The sequence below is a fragment of the Rana temporaria genome, chromosome 2 (genome assembly GCF_905171775.1).
Source record: "Rana temporaria chromosome 2, aRanTem1.1, whole genome shotgun sequence".
Taxonomy (NCBI): Eukaryota; Metazoa; Chordata; class Amphibia; order Anura; family Ranidae; genus Rana; species Rana temporaria.
The window spans coordinates 267,464,885-267,482,812 of record NC_053490.1 but is presented as its reverse complement, the minus strand read 5'-3'; positions in this window follow the sequence as shown (position 1 = coordinate 267,482,812).

The window sequence follows — 17,928 nt, the reverse complement described above, 5'->3', positions numbered from 1 at the left end:
TCTATAGTTTTAGAGCATGGGTCTTCAAACTACGGCCCTCCAGTTGTTCAGGAACTACAATTCCCATCATGCCTAGTCATGTCTGTGAATGTCAGTGTGTTACAATGCCTCATGGGATGTGTAGTTCTACAACAGCTGGAGGGCCGTAGTTTGAGGATCCCTGTTTTAGAGGTACTTTTAACCCCCACTAGCTGCCAACTAAAGGGTTCAAAGCGACACTGCCAAGGTGCTTTGAAGGCACTGACCATTGATTTCAAAGAGCAGGGGCGCATTAGGAGCGATGTATACACACACTAAAGTGCCTCAAAGAAGCTACTTGCAGGAAAAAAATTACATCCTGCCAGCGCACCGCTCCAGTGTGAAAGCACTCGGGCTCTCACACTGGGATTGCAGATGAGGCTTTTTTCAGGCGCTATTTTTAACGCTAAAATGGCTGAAAAATGCCTCCAGTGTGAAAGGGGTCTAATGGACCATCTCCTGTACTATTGTCTGCAGTCTCTGACCATCTCCTTTACTATGTCTGCAGTCTCTGACCATCTCCTATATCATGTCTGCAGTCTCTGACCATCTCCTGTATCATGTCTGCAGTCCCTGACCATCTCCTATATCATGTCTACAGTCCCTGACCATCTCCTATATCATGTCTGCAGTCTCTGACCATCTCCTATATCATGACTGCAGTCTCTGACCATCTCCTGTATCATGTCTGCAGTCTCTGACCATCTCCTATATCATGTCTGCAGTCCCTGACCATCTCCTATATTATGTCTGCAGTCTCTGATCATCTCCTGTACTACGTCTGCAGTCTCTGACCATCTCCTGTATCATGTCTGTAGTATGTCTGGGGGTCTTTCTAACAGACTCTCTAACAGACGCCCTCTCTGTGTCCATCAGAGAGGCCCTCGACCAGGTCCCAATAAAGTACTCTGCTTCTCTTCCTGTATTTTGTTTATTGTTAAGAGATCGTGTAAGGATCCCAGGGTAATGAAGACTTTGTGGGGGAGCATTTCTGTGGTTGAGTCTTTGCCATAGAAACATTTTTAAAGGGGAGAGGTTAGTAAAATGACCACGCCCATGTGGGGGCGCCAGAAATATTTTTGCACACAGGCGCCTGTGACCCTAGGATCTGCCCTGTATATATATATATATATATATACATATACATATACACACAGTGCCTTGAAAAAGTATCCATACCCCTTCACATTTTTCACATTTTGTCATGTTACAACCAAAAAGGAAAATGTTTTTCATTTGGATTTTATGTGATAGACCAACACAAAGTGGCACATTGTGAAGTGATAAATGATAAATAGTTTTCAAAACGTTTTACAAATAAATGTGGCGTGCATTTGTATCCAGCCCCCAAGTCTTTTTGGGTATGTCTCTACCAGTTTTGCACATATAGAGAGTGGCATTCATGCCCATTGTTCTTTGCAAAATAGCTCAAGCTATTGGATGGAGAGCATCTGTGAACAGCCATTTTCAAGTTTTGCCACAGATTCTCAATTAGATTTAGGTCTGGACTTTGTCATTTGCCATTGTAATACATGATTCTAAACACATTGCTCTAAACCATTAAATTGTAGCTCTGGCTTTATGTCTACTGTTGTTGTCCTGGTGGAAGGTAAACCTCCACCCAATCTAAAGTCTTTTGCAGACCCTAACAGGTTTTCTTCTAAGTTTGTATTTGGCTTCATCCATTTTCCCATCAACTCTGACCAGCTTCCCTGTCCCTACTGAAGAGAAGCATCCCCACAACATGATGCTGGCACCACCATGTTTTACAGTGGGGATGGTGTGTTCAGGGTGATGTGCAGTGTTATTTTTCCGCCACACAAAGCGTTTTGCTTTTAGGCCAAGAAGTTCAACTTTGGTCTCATCTGACCGTTTTTAGTTGTTACATGACAAAATGTAGAAAATTTCAAGGGATATGAATGTCAGGTCACCTGTGGCCAGATGACAGATGCACCCCGTTAGAGTCAGGAGTGCACCACAAGGTAGTGAACCTATGGCAGACTGCTGCGGATGGACAACAGAGTGGATATGGAGGACAGGTCCACTGGTGTACAAACAGGGATCCCACAGGAAGCTTGAGCCCAATATTCCCCAGGGCGCGGAGTCTAAGATCCAGCTGGTATTCACCAGAGCCTCTAGTGGTGAGGATGGCCTTAGCTGCAACTAAATTCCATGTCGCGGCCCCCAGAGTGCCCTAGGTCACGCTCCATAGGGAGAGAGGGGAAGCAGCCACTCAGGACACAAGCGATAATGAAGGGTTAAGCTGAGGTCGGGCGACAAGCAGACAAGGATAAACAAGGGACAGGCCAAGGGTCAGGGTCACAGGCAAACAGGAGTAGTCGGGGACAAGCCAAGATCGGTACACAGAGATAAACGTAGCACACGGCAAGCAGGAACACTGGGCCAGATCCACAGCCCCGCAGCGCAACGTAACTTAACAGATTTAAGTTACACTGCCGCAAATTTCCTAAGTTAGGTATCGATCCACAACACACTTACCTGGAAATTTGCGGCGGTGTAACTCAAATCCGTCCGGCGCAAGGCGTTCCTAATCTAATGGGGCGAGTCCCATTTAAATTAGGCGCGCTCCCGCACCGGACGTACTGCACATGCTTGTGACGCAAATTTCCCGACGTGCTTTGCGAGACGTGACGTCATTTTTTGATCGGCGCGTATCGTATTTCCGTATTCCCGTACGGCTTACGCAATCAAAGTAAAATTAAAAAATTTGATGCGGGAAGGACGGCCATACTTTACACAGCAGTACGCCTGCTGTGTAAAAGTAGGGCTGCTTTACAAAAGTGTAACTAAGCGACGGGAAACTAACGTAGCGGCGACGTAGCGAACGCGAAAAAGCTTTGAGGATCGGCGTAACTCCTCATTAGCATACCCGACGCGTAATTTCGACGATGAATGCCCCCAGTGGTGGTCGCGGTACTGCATCTTAAGATCCGGCAGTGTAAAACTATTAAACCTGCCGGATCTTCTGTCTATCTCTTGGAAACTGATTCTGTGGATCAGTTCCAAAGATAGAAACAGGGATACGCAGGCGGAACAGCAGATCCGCCTGCGTATCTCTTTTGAGGATCTGGCCCACAATGCTTAACAAACAACGTTGATCAGCAAGCAGACCTGCAGTGCACTGGTTAATATAGAGTTCCTGGGATGGAGCCATACAGGGAGGAGAGATGATAAAAGCAGCCAGATAGGAGAGTCTGGCCTCTAAGGTGAACACATGGAGAGAAAGGTAAGCTGCCAGACATTACTGCATATCCATGACAATTAATACTTCTTCAAGGCACTGTGTATACATATATCTATATAGATATATAGTTGTGCTCATAAGTTAACCCTGGCAGAATTTATGATTTCTTGGCCATTTTTCAGAGAATATGAATGATAACACAAAAACATCACTGAAGCCATTTATTATCAATCAACTGTGTTTACTCTTTTTTTTAATAGGGAAAAACATTTTCGTTTGCAATACATCATATCTCAGTATACAGATTGCCAGAAACGAAGTACAAGACCTAGATCATAATCAATGTTAATGTAGTAGCCTCTTCCATAACATTGTAACAGAGATTATTCACCAATCTGGTAGTTTACTTGTCTAGAAGCCCCTCAGGACTATCCAAAAATGCCCAATTTGCAGCACTACTAGTATTCTTAGTTGTTGAGGCAATTACTGACGGTACAAGAGTCTGAGTCAACTATTCCCAAAGGCCCCTAACCCCACTACATCCATGTACTAGAACTCAGGTGAAGAGGAAAAAAGAGAAGAAAAAGAAGGGACAAGGGGAAGGGGGTGGGGTGAAAGGATCCACACACAAAAGAGAACAGACAGAGGGGGGGGGGGTTGGATTACCACCAGCTACCCCCTCCATCCACCACTGGCTTGTATATACTTCTTACAAGGTCCACCATATGCAACCGATGCCCCCTATGCAGTATTAAGGTAAATAGTGCACCGTGATAATCTATCAATCTTTGTTTTGAATTAAATCTTGATATAGTTGAGAATTTTTATAAGTGAGCCAAGGCTCCCATGTAGCTGAGAATCTGGAGATTCTATCCTGTGAAAGGTGTATCAGCTCCTCCATCACCTCTAGACGGTTGATAGATAGCACCCATTCTTTGATTGAGGGAGGCAATGAGGACTGCCAATATACCAGTATACAAAGCCTAGCAGCGTTCATCATATGCATTGCTACTAGGGGTGCGCATCTTCACTGGCCTCACGATTCGATTACGATTATCATGTCAACGATTCGATTCGATTCTGCGATGCATCACGATGCATCACAAATACAGAGCTCCAGAACTTGCTTCAATAGCAACAGCTGGTTGTTAAACCAGCTGGAGGTGTTTTTTTCCGGATGCAGGTTTTACGTTTCGGCGCTATTAAGTCGGCTGACTGTGATAGTGCTGTGTTTATGGCATCCAGTGTTTCTAAGGCCGTTTGATGAGGTTGAATTGTTTTTATTTTTTCCCTTAATGTGGTTTTGAGTTCCGAATGGAGCTTCTTCTGACATCTAGTCCAGTGTGTTGTCACTGGTTTTGATGTTTTTGTTAAGGGGGGATTGTGGAAATTATGAATTTAATTGCATGGTGATCTGTCCATGGCAACGGTTCATTTTCCAAAATGTTTATTTCCAGATCTTGTCTGAAAATAAGATCGAGCATGTGACCTGAAGTATGTGTGGGCCCACATACTAATTGCTGTAACCCTAATCCAGGTGGTCAATACAGGCGTCGGCAACAGGGTCTTGTGAGGAGTTGGCCCAAAGGTTGAAATCCCCGAGCAGCAACAGGTGTTTGCTGTTAAGGGTGTAAGTGGAGATAAACTCCGTCAATGATGGTAGAAGCTGCGATTTTGGGCCGGGTGGTCTATAGCAGAGTAGAATACAGACGGTCTCCTGGGGATTTGTTTGTAGTTGCAGAGTGAGGGTTTCCATGAATGGAAGGGGGTTTTGAAGGACTGGTTTAGTGATCGCGAGGTGAGTCTTGTGGATCACTGCCAGGCCTCCTCCTCTTTGCCCCACTCTGTTTTCGGTTATAATGCAATAGTTTTCTGGCTCCAGTTCGCCTAGAATGGTGTTACAGTCGGCTGTGAGCCAGCTTTCTGTAATAAAGAGGTAGTCTAAATCGTTTTGTAGAATGAAATCATAGATTTCTAGTCAGTGTTTTACTGCCGATCTTGTGTTGATCAAAGCACATGATATGTGCTTAGGCTGGGGTAAATGGCTGAAATTTTTGACAGTCGATCGTCGATTGATTCTCAATAGTTGTTCAATTTTTAGGGCTTTTTTGGTGATGGCTGGTAGTATTGCGGCAGATCGCCTCAGACCCCAAATGGTTTCTGCAGAATATTGCAGATTAACCCTGGTTGCCAAACACCAGGGGGGGGAGGGAAGGGAAGGTTTTCAGGGGGCGATGGAGGGAAAATTAGCTAAATCCTCTCTCCCAGCTTGGTCCAGAGGAAGGCAAAAAAACCCTGGCCGTGCTGTGCCAATGTGCTGCGGCAGGGAAAAAAAATTCTTCCTGACCCCTTGAGAGGCGATCGGACGAACCCTGGATCAAGTGCTATTTGGGTAGTGAAGGGGGGGAGTGGGGATGAGAGGTATCCTCGTTGCTGGGTGTACCAAGATGGCCGCCGATCAGGAAGCAGGACCCAGGCTGGGGGCTGTCAGCTGGGTGGATTGGTGATGCCGGGGGAGGTTGGAATTGATGACTGGGAGAAAGATGGTGTCCTTCTGGGGTAGGGGGGGTTTTCTGGGCAGTTTTGCGGTGATTGCCAGGCGTGGGAAGCGGCGCGCCGCTAGGCCCCGGGTGAAGCCGCGGTCTTTACTTCGCGGCCACCACAAATCTCGACAGGCTGGCGCGGATGTCCCGAAAGTGAGGCGGGGAGGATGCCTTAAATCTGGATAATGAGGAGATAAAGAGGGGGTGTAGGAGCAGGGGTGAACCGCCGTGATTAGGCCGTTGTAGCGGCTTGTCCTGAAAAGGACAGCCGCCAACGGTCTCAGGGGGGGTGGATAGCCCTGAGCACAGGGGGGTTACCTGTTAGGCTCCCTGGAAGAGGGATGAAGGAGGGAGCTAGGGGAGCCAGGGGAAAACCGGAGGAAGCCAGAGGTGAGTCTCCAGGGGAGCAGACAGCAGCGACGGGGGAGGAAAACCCTGCCTGTCTGGGAGCCAGGAGCCACACGTCCTACTGCTAGGTACATGCGCCGATTACTACTGGACCAGTTCTAGCCCTGGGGAGGAGTCACTCTCTCAGACCCAATCCTGAGAGGTCAGGAGATCAGCAGTGAGATGAGTATGTAGGCCTATGATGAAAGGTACACTATTCCTACTGTAAAACACGGAGGTGGATCGCTGATGTTTTGGAGATGTGTGAGCTACAAAGTCACAGGAAATTTGGTTAAAATTGATGGCAAGATGAATGCGGAATTTTATCAAAAAATACTGGAGGAACATTTGCATTTATCAGCCAGGAAGCTGCACAATGGATGTACTTGGACATTCCAACACGACAATGATCCAAAACACAAGGCCAAGTTTACCTGTCATTGGCTACAGCAGAATAAATTGAAGGTTCTGGAGTGGCCATCTCAGGACACTCCCCTCCTGCCGCCATCTGGTGCTTCTCCGGGCTCTCCTGTGCCATCAGAGGCCCGGAGAACGAATCGGCCGCCGCCAAATGAAGAGCAAAAAGATTTCAGGTGACCAGATGGTCACCGATCATCTCTATGACCGTCGGAGGCACAGGCGCAATGTTATGAAGTAAACAAAGCGGTGATTTTTTTTCCCGATCTCATGCTTTCCAGCCTGAAGGAGAGATGTGGGGTCTTATTGACCCCGCATCTCTCCATAAAGACCTGTCACACACTATTTCTATTACAAGGGATGTTTACATTCCTTGTAATAGGAATAAAAGTGATCCAAAAAAAATGTAAAAAAAAAATAAAAAAAAGTAAAATAAAAAAAAGTAAAATAAAAAATATATATATATATATAAAAAAAAACATTTAAAACACCCCTGTCCCCAGTAGCTCACGTTTAGAATTGAAGGCGCATGTAAGTCCCGCCCACATATGTAAACGCCATTCAAACCACACATGTGAGGTATCGTCGCGTGCATTAGAGCGAGAGCAATAATTCTAGCACTAGACCTCTTCTAACTTTAAACTGGTAACCTGTAAAGAAAATTAAAGCATTGCCTATGAAGATTTTTAAGTACCGAAGTTTGGTGTCATTCCATAAGTGTGCGCATTTTTAAAGCGTGACAAGTAAGGTATCTATTTACTCGGTGTAACATCATCTTTTACATTATACAAAAAAATTGGGGTAACTTTACTGTTTTATTTTTTAATTCATGAAACAATTTTTTTCCCCAAAAAAGGCATTTGAAAAATGATTGTGCAAATACCGTGCGAGATTGCCATTGCAATGACTGCCACTTTATTCCCTAGGGTCTCTGCTAAAAAATATATATATATAATGTTTGGGGGTTCTGAATAATTTTCTAGCAAAAAAAATATGATTTTTACATTAAGGAGAGAAGTGCCAGAATAGGCGTGGTATGGAAGTGGTTAAAAGTATAGCTTGTGATCCCCCAATGACACTTTATATTATAGGGTGACAACTGTCTCCCAATCATGAACATGGTCCATTGTCACTCTCAGTATACTGCTCCGGAGCAATGATGTGCAGTCAGTGATGGAATGAGAGCATTGCTTTTAAGTGTTAAGCTTTTTCACATTTAGTATTAACATGAATTTAACTTTATTTGCACAACATACTTAATACTTTGAATATGCAAAATATTTTTACCCTGACACAGAAGTTAAATTAAAGCAAATTATTTGTTGGTTGCATAAGTATTTAAACCCTCCTCGAACTAGCAACCACTAGAACATGTGTATTGTGGTGATTAAAGTTGGTCACACTCTGAGAAAAACTGTCCACAATACAAGAGCTTTCTGAGCAATCATACAATAATACTAAACTGTATACTAAAAGTAAAAAAACCATAGCAGAATATGAGAAGAGGGAAGAGAAAGACTGTTTGCCAATTTTCTATTGTTTGCTACCTAAAGCGGTAGTAAACTGCTGACCTTTTTTTTTTTTTGGGCTTACAAGGCATCGCATACTAACACTAATGTGTGAAAGTATCCTTAGAATGAACCCCCCATGCTGGGCAATCGCAGTTCACTCAGCTGTGTGTTAGGAAAGCGAAAATTTATTTGCTTTCCTAACACTGAACTGCCTCTGCACCAATCAGGTGCTCCGGTCTGTCACCTGTTACCTGATTGGCTGAAATGACATCATGCCTATCAGGCATCCAATCATAGCAGAGGACAGGAAGAGAGGATGGGAAAAGCGGATGGGAAAAGCCATGTCTCTGGCGGACACTGTCGCCATGACCCACTGCCTCACAGAGACACGGTAAGTGCCGGGCGGGGGATGTACACTGGCAGCATTTTATGGGCACAGTGGCGGCAATTGATAGGCACACTGGCAGCAATTGATGGACACAGTGGTGGAAAAAGATGTGTGTTCCCAGTACAGAGGAACACACATCGATCTCCTCCCCTTGTGATTCCCCCTCCCCCTACAGTTAGAACACACTTTAGGGAACATATTTAACCCCTTCAGTGCCCCCTAGAGTTAACCCCTTCCCTGCCAGTCACATTTACACAGTAAGCAGTGCAGTTTTATAGCACTAATCGCTGTGTAAATGTGAATGGTCCCAAAAACGTGTCAAAAGTGTCCGATGTGTCCGCTGCAATGTCACGGTCACAATAAAAAAAAAAACGCAGATCGCCGCCATTACTAGTAAAAAAATAAAAAAAAATGTAAAAATGCCATAATTCTATTCCCTATTTTGTAGATGCTAGAACTTTTGTGCAAACCGATCAAATACGCTTATTGCGTTTTTTTTTTTTTTGCCAAAAATATGTAGAAGAATACGTATCGGCCTAAACTGAGGAAAAAAAAAGTTTTTTTTAAAAAAAAATTATGATATTTATTAAATCAAAAAGTAAAAGATATTGGCCCAGATTCTCGTACATGGGCGTAAAACTGTGTGGGCGTAACATATCTGGTTTACGTTACGCCGCCGCAAGTTTTACAGGCAAGTGCTTTATTCACAAAGAACTTGCCTGTAAAGTTGCGGCGGCGTAGCGTAAATCCCCTGGCGCAAGCCCGCCTAATTCAAATGAGCCGGGTAGGGGGCGTGGAGCATTCAAATTAGGTGCGTTCCCGCGCCAAACGTACTGCGCATGTGCCGTCCGGAAAATATCCCAGGGTGCATTGCTCCAAATGACGTCGCAAGGACGTCATTGGTTTCGACGTGAACGTAAATGGCGTCCAGCCCCATTCACGGACGACTTACACAAACGATGTCAATTTAAAAATTTCGACGCGGGAACGACGGCCATACTTAACATTGGTTGCCCCTCATATAGCAGGGGCAACTTTACGCGTCGCAACTTTAACGTAAATGTCTTAACTTCACTGCGTTGACCGCGCGTACGTTCGGGAATATGCGTATTTTGCTAATTTGCATACTCGACGGGAAAAACGACGGAGGAGACACCTAGCGGCAAAAAAAAAAAAGTTGCATTTAAGAATCGCCAGCGTAAGAGCCTTACGCCTGTCGGATCTAATAGAAATCTATGCGTAACTGATTCTAAGAATCAGTCGCATAGATACGACGGCCCGGATTAGGACTTACGACGGCGTACATTGCGTTACGCCGTCGTAAGCCCTTTGAGAATCTGGGCCATTGTGTTTTTTTCAAAATTGTCGCTGTTCTTTTGTTTATAGCGCAAAAAATAAAAACGCAGAGGTGATCAAATACCTCCAAAAGAAATCTCTATTTGTGCGGGAAAAAAAGGGCGTCAATTTTGTTTGGGAGCCACGTCGCACGACCGCGCAATTGTCATTCAAAGTGCGACAGTGCTGAAAACTAAAAATTGGTCTGGGCAGGAAGGGGGTGACAATGCCCTGTATGGAAGTGGTTAATAGACAAACCATTGATTAAATAGACCTATAACAGTGTTTTTTTGCAGGCTGTTTGATTTAGATTTTCTTTTTTTTTTAAAAACAGAGTTGCTTTAAAAAGAAAAATGTGCAATAACATTAGTACCATGTTTACATATACATTTTTGAAAGCTAAGATTTTAAACTAGTTACTGAAGAATAACCTTGGACAATTATATTGAAAAATGAGCAGTTCGTGTATAACAGAATGCCAATATATTATTAATTAGCAATATATGTTCCATTGTTGTCATCAATATCCTATATAGGAAGAAAGCTATAAACCAGACTTCAAAATTACATTGTTTACATTCTGAGTCCAACTAACTTTATTTTCTTTGGAGATTGTGTGAGACTGTATAAACATCTAAATGTCATTTACTCTCTGTGATATTAATTGATTTCCAAATGAAAGAAAAAACCTGGTGTTAATGATACAAAAAAACTGACAGCTTAGGTCGGACCTCCCCTGCTGTTCTATTGTGCTTTGACAGGGGGACAGCCCCCAGCCAGAACACTCTGGTCATTGGCTGAGAGCACTGATCGAGAGTCGGCCAGCAGACCTTTTTCGGTCATGCCCCTTTGAAAGGCCGCCTTCTGACGGACTGGCTGCAGTACACCCGGCCGAATATCGTCTGTTTTCTATTGATGCCGCTCCCGAAATTCGGCCTGTATGTACAGGGCTTGACTCTACTTTTGATTAAAAAAAAAAAACATTCTCCCCGGGTTGATCATTGTATATTACAAGGATTTAAACAAACTTTGTTGCAAAATCCTACCTTTTGTTATTCTGAAGAAATACATGTTTGTTTTTCTGTGTCCATGTGCAAATTAATCTAATGGGAGCGGTTTTATAATTATCAATCAGCTGCTGCACTTGCAGAGTTCTAATGAGGAAAGTGGCAGGGTCTGCATCCCTCTAGATGTGATTGCACTTTGGGATTATCTCACCAAAAATTGAATTATTTGTTGCATGGGATGTCAAAAATCTGACATATCTTAATGCAGACTTCTGGGAAAATCAGTAAGCCAATCACTCAAGTATTTCTTCGAGGCATTCTGTACACCATCTATGTACAGGACACCTCCGGGTAGCCATATTGCGATGTATTTTACAGAAAATTAAACTGCTGCAGATTAAAAAGGATAGGTAATTTTTAATTCAACTACAATATGACTTGAGTTACAATTGTATACGCTATTATTTTTTTATTATTTTTTCACACAAAAGTGGAGTTACCCTTTTAAAGGACAAGTTTACTATTTTGATAATGTAATGTAAGCGGGGACCCTGATGTAAAGAGGGACTCTGATGGGGACCCTGATGTAAAAGCACATACATTGAACATTTTCAAATGCATACATTAGGTTTTTACTATACTATGTTGCCTTATAAAAGTAACATAATTGTGGAAGGTATTCAATGAAAATAATGTGCAGGCAGAAAAAGGAAAGCCCCTAATTTATACCTCATTGTTGCTCTTTGATGATCCCTTGTCAAAGGATAGTTGTATGTAAAACAAAACCATTGAAATTCTCTGCTCAATTTACCGACCAGACTGCAACCAACCCAATTATTCTGTCTAACAGTATGCCTTAAAAAACAGGTGTTTAGTCTTCTACAGAGCCCCATCAAGGCACCCCAGTATTTTCGGTAGTCCCAACTATAAATTTTGAGAGCCTTCACAGTAGAAGCACATGCATTCTAATGGATAGATAGAGGGAAGGTGAGCCTGGAGGGAGCCCACCACTCCCTAAAGGCAAAGAGGCTCACTGGACACCCAGCCCATAGCACGATGGCCATAAAAGTGTCCAGTGTGTCCCCTCACCAATATATTAACAGTACAAACAAAAAAACAACTCTCTAGCAATAAACACGAAAATAAGCATGTGCAAACTGACTCCAAAGGCGTTGTCTTATCAGTAGATGATGGTTAGGGGACAGTGGAAGAAGGGGAGGATCAGGGAAGACAGGATCAAACAACCTTTTTACACATTGTGGAGGATTGACCCCTAAGGTTCCACAGTGAGTATAACAAGCATGCTTTACTGCATAGCACATACAGACTGGTTTTTGCTGTTGTGGATTTAGTAACACTTTAATAATGTATTATTTATACTAGCTTTAATGAAATTATCTGTGTTTACTACCAGTTCAGCGGCAGAAATGTATATATGTGGAGTTATAAGGGTTGATCCACTAAAGGAGTAGAGCACGTACACGTTACAAAGCAAATTTTCAGTTAGCTAACTGAATACGGTGAAGCTGTTCTGAATTTAAAAATGATACACTCATATGCAAGCAAAAATCCTGTTTCTTTAATCATCCTTGGACATGACCGAGTATTCTATGCAAATTGAATTTTCACTTTTCCAGCTCATGGGATTTGTTTGGTGCCTATCCTGTCAGTATTCCTCTGGGGGTGATAATATGGCTACAGCATGAAGACGCTTCCACACAGGAAGGAGTTGGTGAATGGAATACAGGTGTGAGATTCAACTAAATAACAAAAGCTACAAAAAAGTTTAGAAAAATTTACATTAAATAGGCATTGAAATTAAAGCCGGTTATATCTAGCATATAGCATCTAGCACAAGCTCCAAAATAAAAAGTATGGAATAATAAATTCTTAATGCAATTAATTTTATTTATTTACTACAGTTACTTATGTAGTGCCATTGTTTTACGCAACACTTTACATACAGTGTATATATACATATATTGTACATTCCCATCCGGCCCTGCCCTTGAGGAGCTTACAACCTAAGTTCCCTAACTCATGTTCATTCATACACATGACAGGTGCCAATTAACCTACCAGCTTGTCTTTGGAGTGTGAGTTGAAACGGGAGTACTCGGAGAAATCCCGTGCAGGCACAGGGGGCAAATGCAAACTTCGGGCAGGTAAAGCCATGGATGGGACTCAAACCAACGACCCTAGTGCTGCTCGGCAAAAGTGCTAACCACTTAGTCACTGTGGGCCACCCTAAAATATATAGGAAATAATTACTAGAGCAGGGGTCAGCAATCATTGGCAGATGATGGGTAGATGTCATCCCTTAGTTGCTGACCCCAGAAGCTTGAGAAGAGCGGCAGCAGGGGTTGCAATGTCTATTTGCAAGGCCTTAGGACAGATGAAGCCTCCTTCTAATCTTTCAAGCGATGCCCTCCAGTGATACCAGACTGATCAATGGCAGACAGCTCCCCTCAGTCAGCTTCTTCCAAGCACTTGGGTCTCAACATTCCTCCCTCATGTCACCCACCCGAGGTCTCCTCACTGCAGCCTATGCCTGAGAGTGCATCATATCCCCCTCAGGCTGGACTCCTCCACTTTAGGACAAGACCCAGAGCTCTGTGTGCTCTCAGAATAAGTACAGTCTCCCAGCATGCCTTCAGCGCATTCCTGTGATAAACTTTCCCCACCATGGCACAACACTTTTCCACTCTGATTGCTATCCTGCAAAAGCACACAGTAAAACTTGACACAGTCTCTTGTACACTTTTCCCAGTGGTTGCCAGTAGCAACCGCTGCAGTATTTCAGGGAATATCTAAGACTGAGCTCCCAAACCTATCATCAATAAACTTCTCAAGTTACCTGGATGCAGAGGGGGCTATCCATCAGAATGGCAGCAGCAGAGGACACAGATCAGGCCTAACCAAACAATTACAGCTTACTATGCTTTTACCTTACCCAACATTTATGTCACATTGCCTACAGTGTGGCAACTAAATGTACCTATCAAAAACAAACACTAATACTTACCTAACTTTCCTAGCATCTGTAAAAAATAATGCAAAAGAATAATAAAGAAATAAAATAACAAATCATTTCCTGACACCGTCCACTCCCCTACTTACACCAACCTCTGCCCTACTGATACAGGGGCAGATCCACAAAAGAATTACGCCGGCGTATCTATTGATACGCAGCGTCATTTTAAAGTTCCCGCGTCGTATCTTTGTTTTGTATCCACAAAACAAGATACAACGGCATCTGGGATCGATCCGACAGGCGTACGTCTTAGTACGCCGTCGGATCTTAGGTGCATTTTTTCCGCCGGCCAATAGGTGGCGATTCCGTCGAATTTGGCGTAGAGTATGCAAATTAGCTAGTTACGGCGATCCACGAATGTACGTCCGGCGCATTTTTTTACGTCGTTTGCGTTCGGCTTTTTCCGGCGTATAGTTACCCCTGCTATTATGAGGCGTACTCAATGTTAAGTATGGCCGTCGTTCCCGCGTCGAATTTTGAATTTTTTACGTCGTTTGCGTAAGTCGTTCGCGAATAGGGATTTGCGTAGAATGACGTCACCGTCGGAAGCATTGGCTTGTTCCGGTTTAATTTCGAGCATGCGCACTGGGATACCCCCACGCACGGCGCATGCACCGTTAAAAAAAACGTTTACGTCGGGTCACGACGTATTTACATAAAACACGCCCCCATCACAGCCATTTGAATTCTGTGCCCTTACGCCGCCAAAGATACTACTACTGGCCCAATTACTGCTATGCTGACTGACACTTTCCACTGCCCTTCTGGCACTGTCCACTGCACTGCTCTACTGAAACTGTGCACTGCTCTGCTCTGCTCTAACACTGTCCACTTTTTAAGGTAGGCTAAGTTTATATTTTTATAGTGATGTTTGTTTTATTATATTTCTCTAAGATTTTCTTACTACTTTAGTTCGGACTAGCTAGATACTTTATTTTAAAAAAAGGGCCCTGAAACCGGGTTACCTTGATGTCTTTCATGTTGTTCAGGTAGTTCTCCACCTCTCAAAGGTTGCCTAGCCCTGACCTAGAGTGCATAGATGAATCTACATGGCTTCACAGAGTTTCACCCAAGATTTACCCATTTTTATGGCTTTATTGTATGTGAGGTCCTCACCATGCTTTCATAAAAAGCTACAACCCCCATGTAATAAGCATGAATACGCGCGACAAAACGCCGGAAAAAAACGCCCAAAAAAACGACCGAACGACCGACGCTCAGGTGTGAATGCAGCCTTACAGGTGTGTTGAATGGCTGTTTCACCCACTGCTCTCTGTGCTTCCATCTGTCGATTTCTAGGTCTCTACAGGGCACTGTAGTGACAAAGGGGCTGTCATAAGGAACCACAGTACATAGGCGGACCAGGGGTCCAGCACACCCTAAAGTGTGGTGCATGCAAGATCCTGCTAAGAGCTATTGCTTTGAAAATAGCAAAGTTAGGACTTGCCAGCCAGAGAGATAAGTATTAAAATGTATTTTTTTGCTGGCTACTTTTTTTTTTCTTTTTACAATTAAAGCAAAAGAAATAGAATCACTTTAATCTACTTTTTATTTAATCCACTGTCTTACCTACAGAATTACAGAATAACTATTTTATGTGTGTAATCCTATCAGCAGTGAAGGATAGAAGAATAAACCCTCTTCCGTTCATTAAAAAATACTATACTTCATAAACAAACATCAGCCTATAGGGTTGATTTACTAAAACTGGTGCAGCTGTGCACGGTAGCCAATCAGCTTCCAGGTAATTTTGTTAAAGCTTAATTAAACAAGCTGAAGTTAATTGGTCCATCGTAGCCTTCTATGGAATAGAAATGGTGTGTGGCTCTGAACACTGATGCCTGGATTATGGCAATTCTCCCATACTCCACCCCTACATACTCTGGGCTAGATTCAGATAGCCCTGCGTAATTTATTGTGGGCGCAACGTATCTCCGATACGTTAGGCCGCCGTAACTTAGGGCGCAAGTTCTTTATGAATATGGAACTTACGCCCTAATTTACAGCGGCATAACGTATGTGGGCCTGCCTAATTTAAATGGGGATGATGTGGGCGTGTTTTATTTAAATTATTGTTGACCCCGCGTATTTTAAGTTTTTTACGAACTGCGTCATTTGCATATTCTACGCTGAAAACGACGGAAGCGCCACCTAGCTGCCAGCGTAAATATGCACCCTAAGGTACGACGGCGTAAGAGACTTACGCCAGTCGGATCTTAGCCTAATTTCGGCGTATCTTGCTTTCTGAATACAGAAAGAAGATACGCCGGCGCAGCTTTGAATTTACGCGGCATATCTATAGATACGCTGGCGTAAATTCTTGCTGAATCTAGCCCTCTCTGTCTTTACTCTAGGCTCCTTACAACTCTTTGGGGTTGATTTAAAGACAAAAAGGCTGTTCACTTGTTCACTTTGCAAGGAAAGTTTCACTTTGCCAGGGAATATTCCCCAGACCTTAGTGAATGAGGTGAACTTCCATCATCCGATCATGTGTAAGCAAAAATATAGTTTGTTTCCTTGTACGTGATAGGGAATTTTTTTGCAGAGTGAAACTGTACCATCATCACATAGCACTGGGTAAGATTCCCTTATGCCTCGTACACACGATCGGGTTTCCCGGCAGACTTTTTACCGCTGGGAAACCCGAGGGGAAAGCCGAGAACCAGCTCGGCAGGATTTTCCCCCTACACACAGCCGGTTTTCCTGGCAGGAAAACTGCCAATAGGAGCTTTGGCCATGAAACCCGGTCGTGTGTATGCTCCACCGCAGTGTTTCCCACAGGAAAACTGCTGGGAAAAAGACAGCCAGGAATCGCGGCAGGAAAAAAGAGAACATGTTCTAATTTTTCCAGCCGTGATTCCTGGCGGTTTTCCTGTCAGGAAAACTGCAATGGAGCATACACACGGACAGTTTTCCCGGCCAAAAGCTGTCACTGCAATTTTCCCGACGGGAAAACTGGTCAAGTGTACGAGGCATTACAAGATGCAAGTTTTCTTGCAAAGTGAACAGCCTATTTGCATTTAGTAATTCAACCCTTTGCCTACACTACTGTAAAGGGTAAGGCTGCATTAAATCTGGATGCAATAGGAGATTTATGAGCAGGACAAAAGTTGTCCCTCAGAGGTATGCATATGTATAATTCAAAGATAGATGGAGTGTTTTTAATTTTTTTTTATTAATCTTTTGAATTAGAGTAACAGGAGACAGCTTAAAAAGAAAAATACAGAAAAAATTATAATTTTATTAGTCAGGGCTATATTTAGACACATTGCTGCTGTAGGCACCAATAATGAATGACTCCCTTTTGTAAAAGCTATTTTGCAACCATACAGGATGTAAAGTATGAGAAAGGAGAAATGTGTTTACATTTTTTGACAATCAGGATTTCTTAAAGGATAAAATAATAGAACATACAGAGAGAAAAATGAAATACCCAAATTGACATGGTAGTACACAAATACAGGGTGTATAACAGTTGCAATCAATATGAAGGAAAATGAAGGGGAACCAGTAAAACTGTTTAGCAATCATTAAAAGGGAAAGCCCACTCCAGTACCATCCCATAACATCAGGTATTACATGTCCTTATATAGGAAAGATTGCATGTTGTGTATAAGGAGAAGGGGGGGACGACAACGAAAGGGGGTGGTTGGTGCAGAGAGGAGAGGGAAGAGAAGGAGGCTAGATTCAAGTCCTGGAGGCACTACAATAGTACAAGTATGGAGACTTTGCCCTATTGGGAAGTCCACAGTAACAGTTTTCACATTTTGTACACCATTCACACCTTTTGACTCCTCTCCACAACCACTTTACCTCCCCCTACAGTAATTTTGGCAATTTAAGGGAAACAATTTGAAAATCCTAAATCGAAAATTTTAAGAATTAGAGTTGCACTTCTGGCTTTGCTACACTAGGCACTGGCCAATAAGTACCATTATGATCAATAAAGCCTTGACTTGGGCAATGTACAGGTTCACAGTAGAAACTCAGTTGCCTTACCGTGTACTGATGGTCTCACATATTGTAGTGTCATGGCCGATTGATTATCTTATGTCATTGTATTCATTTACCTAGCATGTCCCT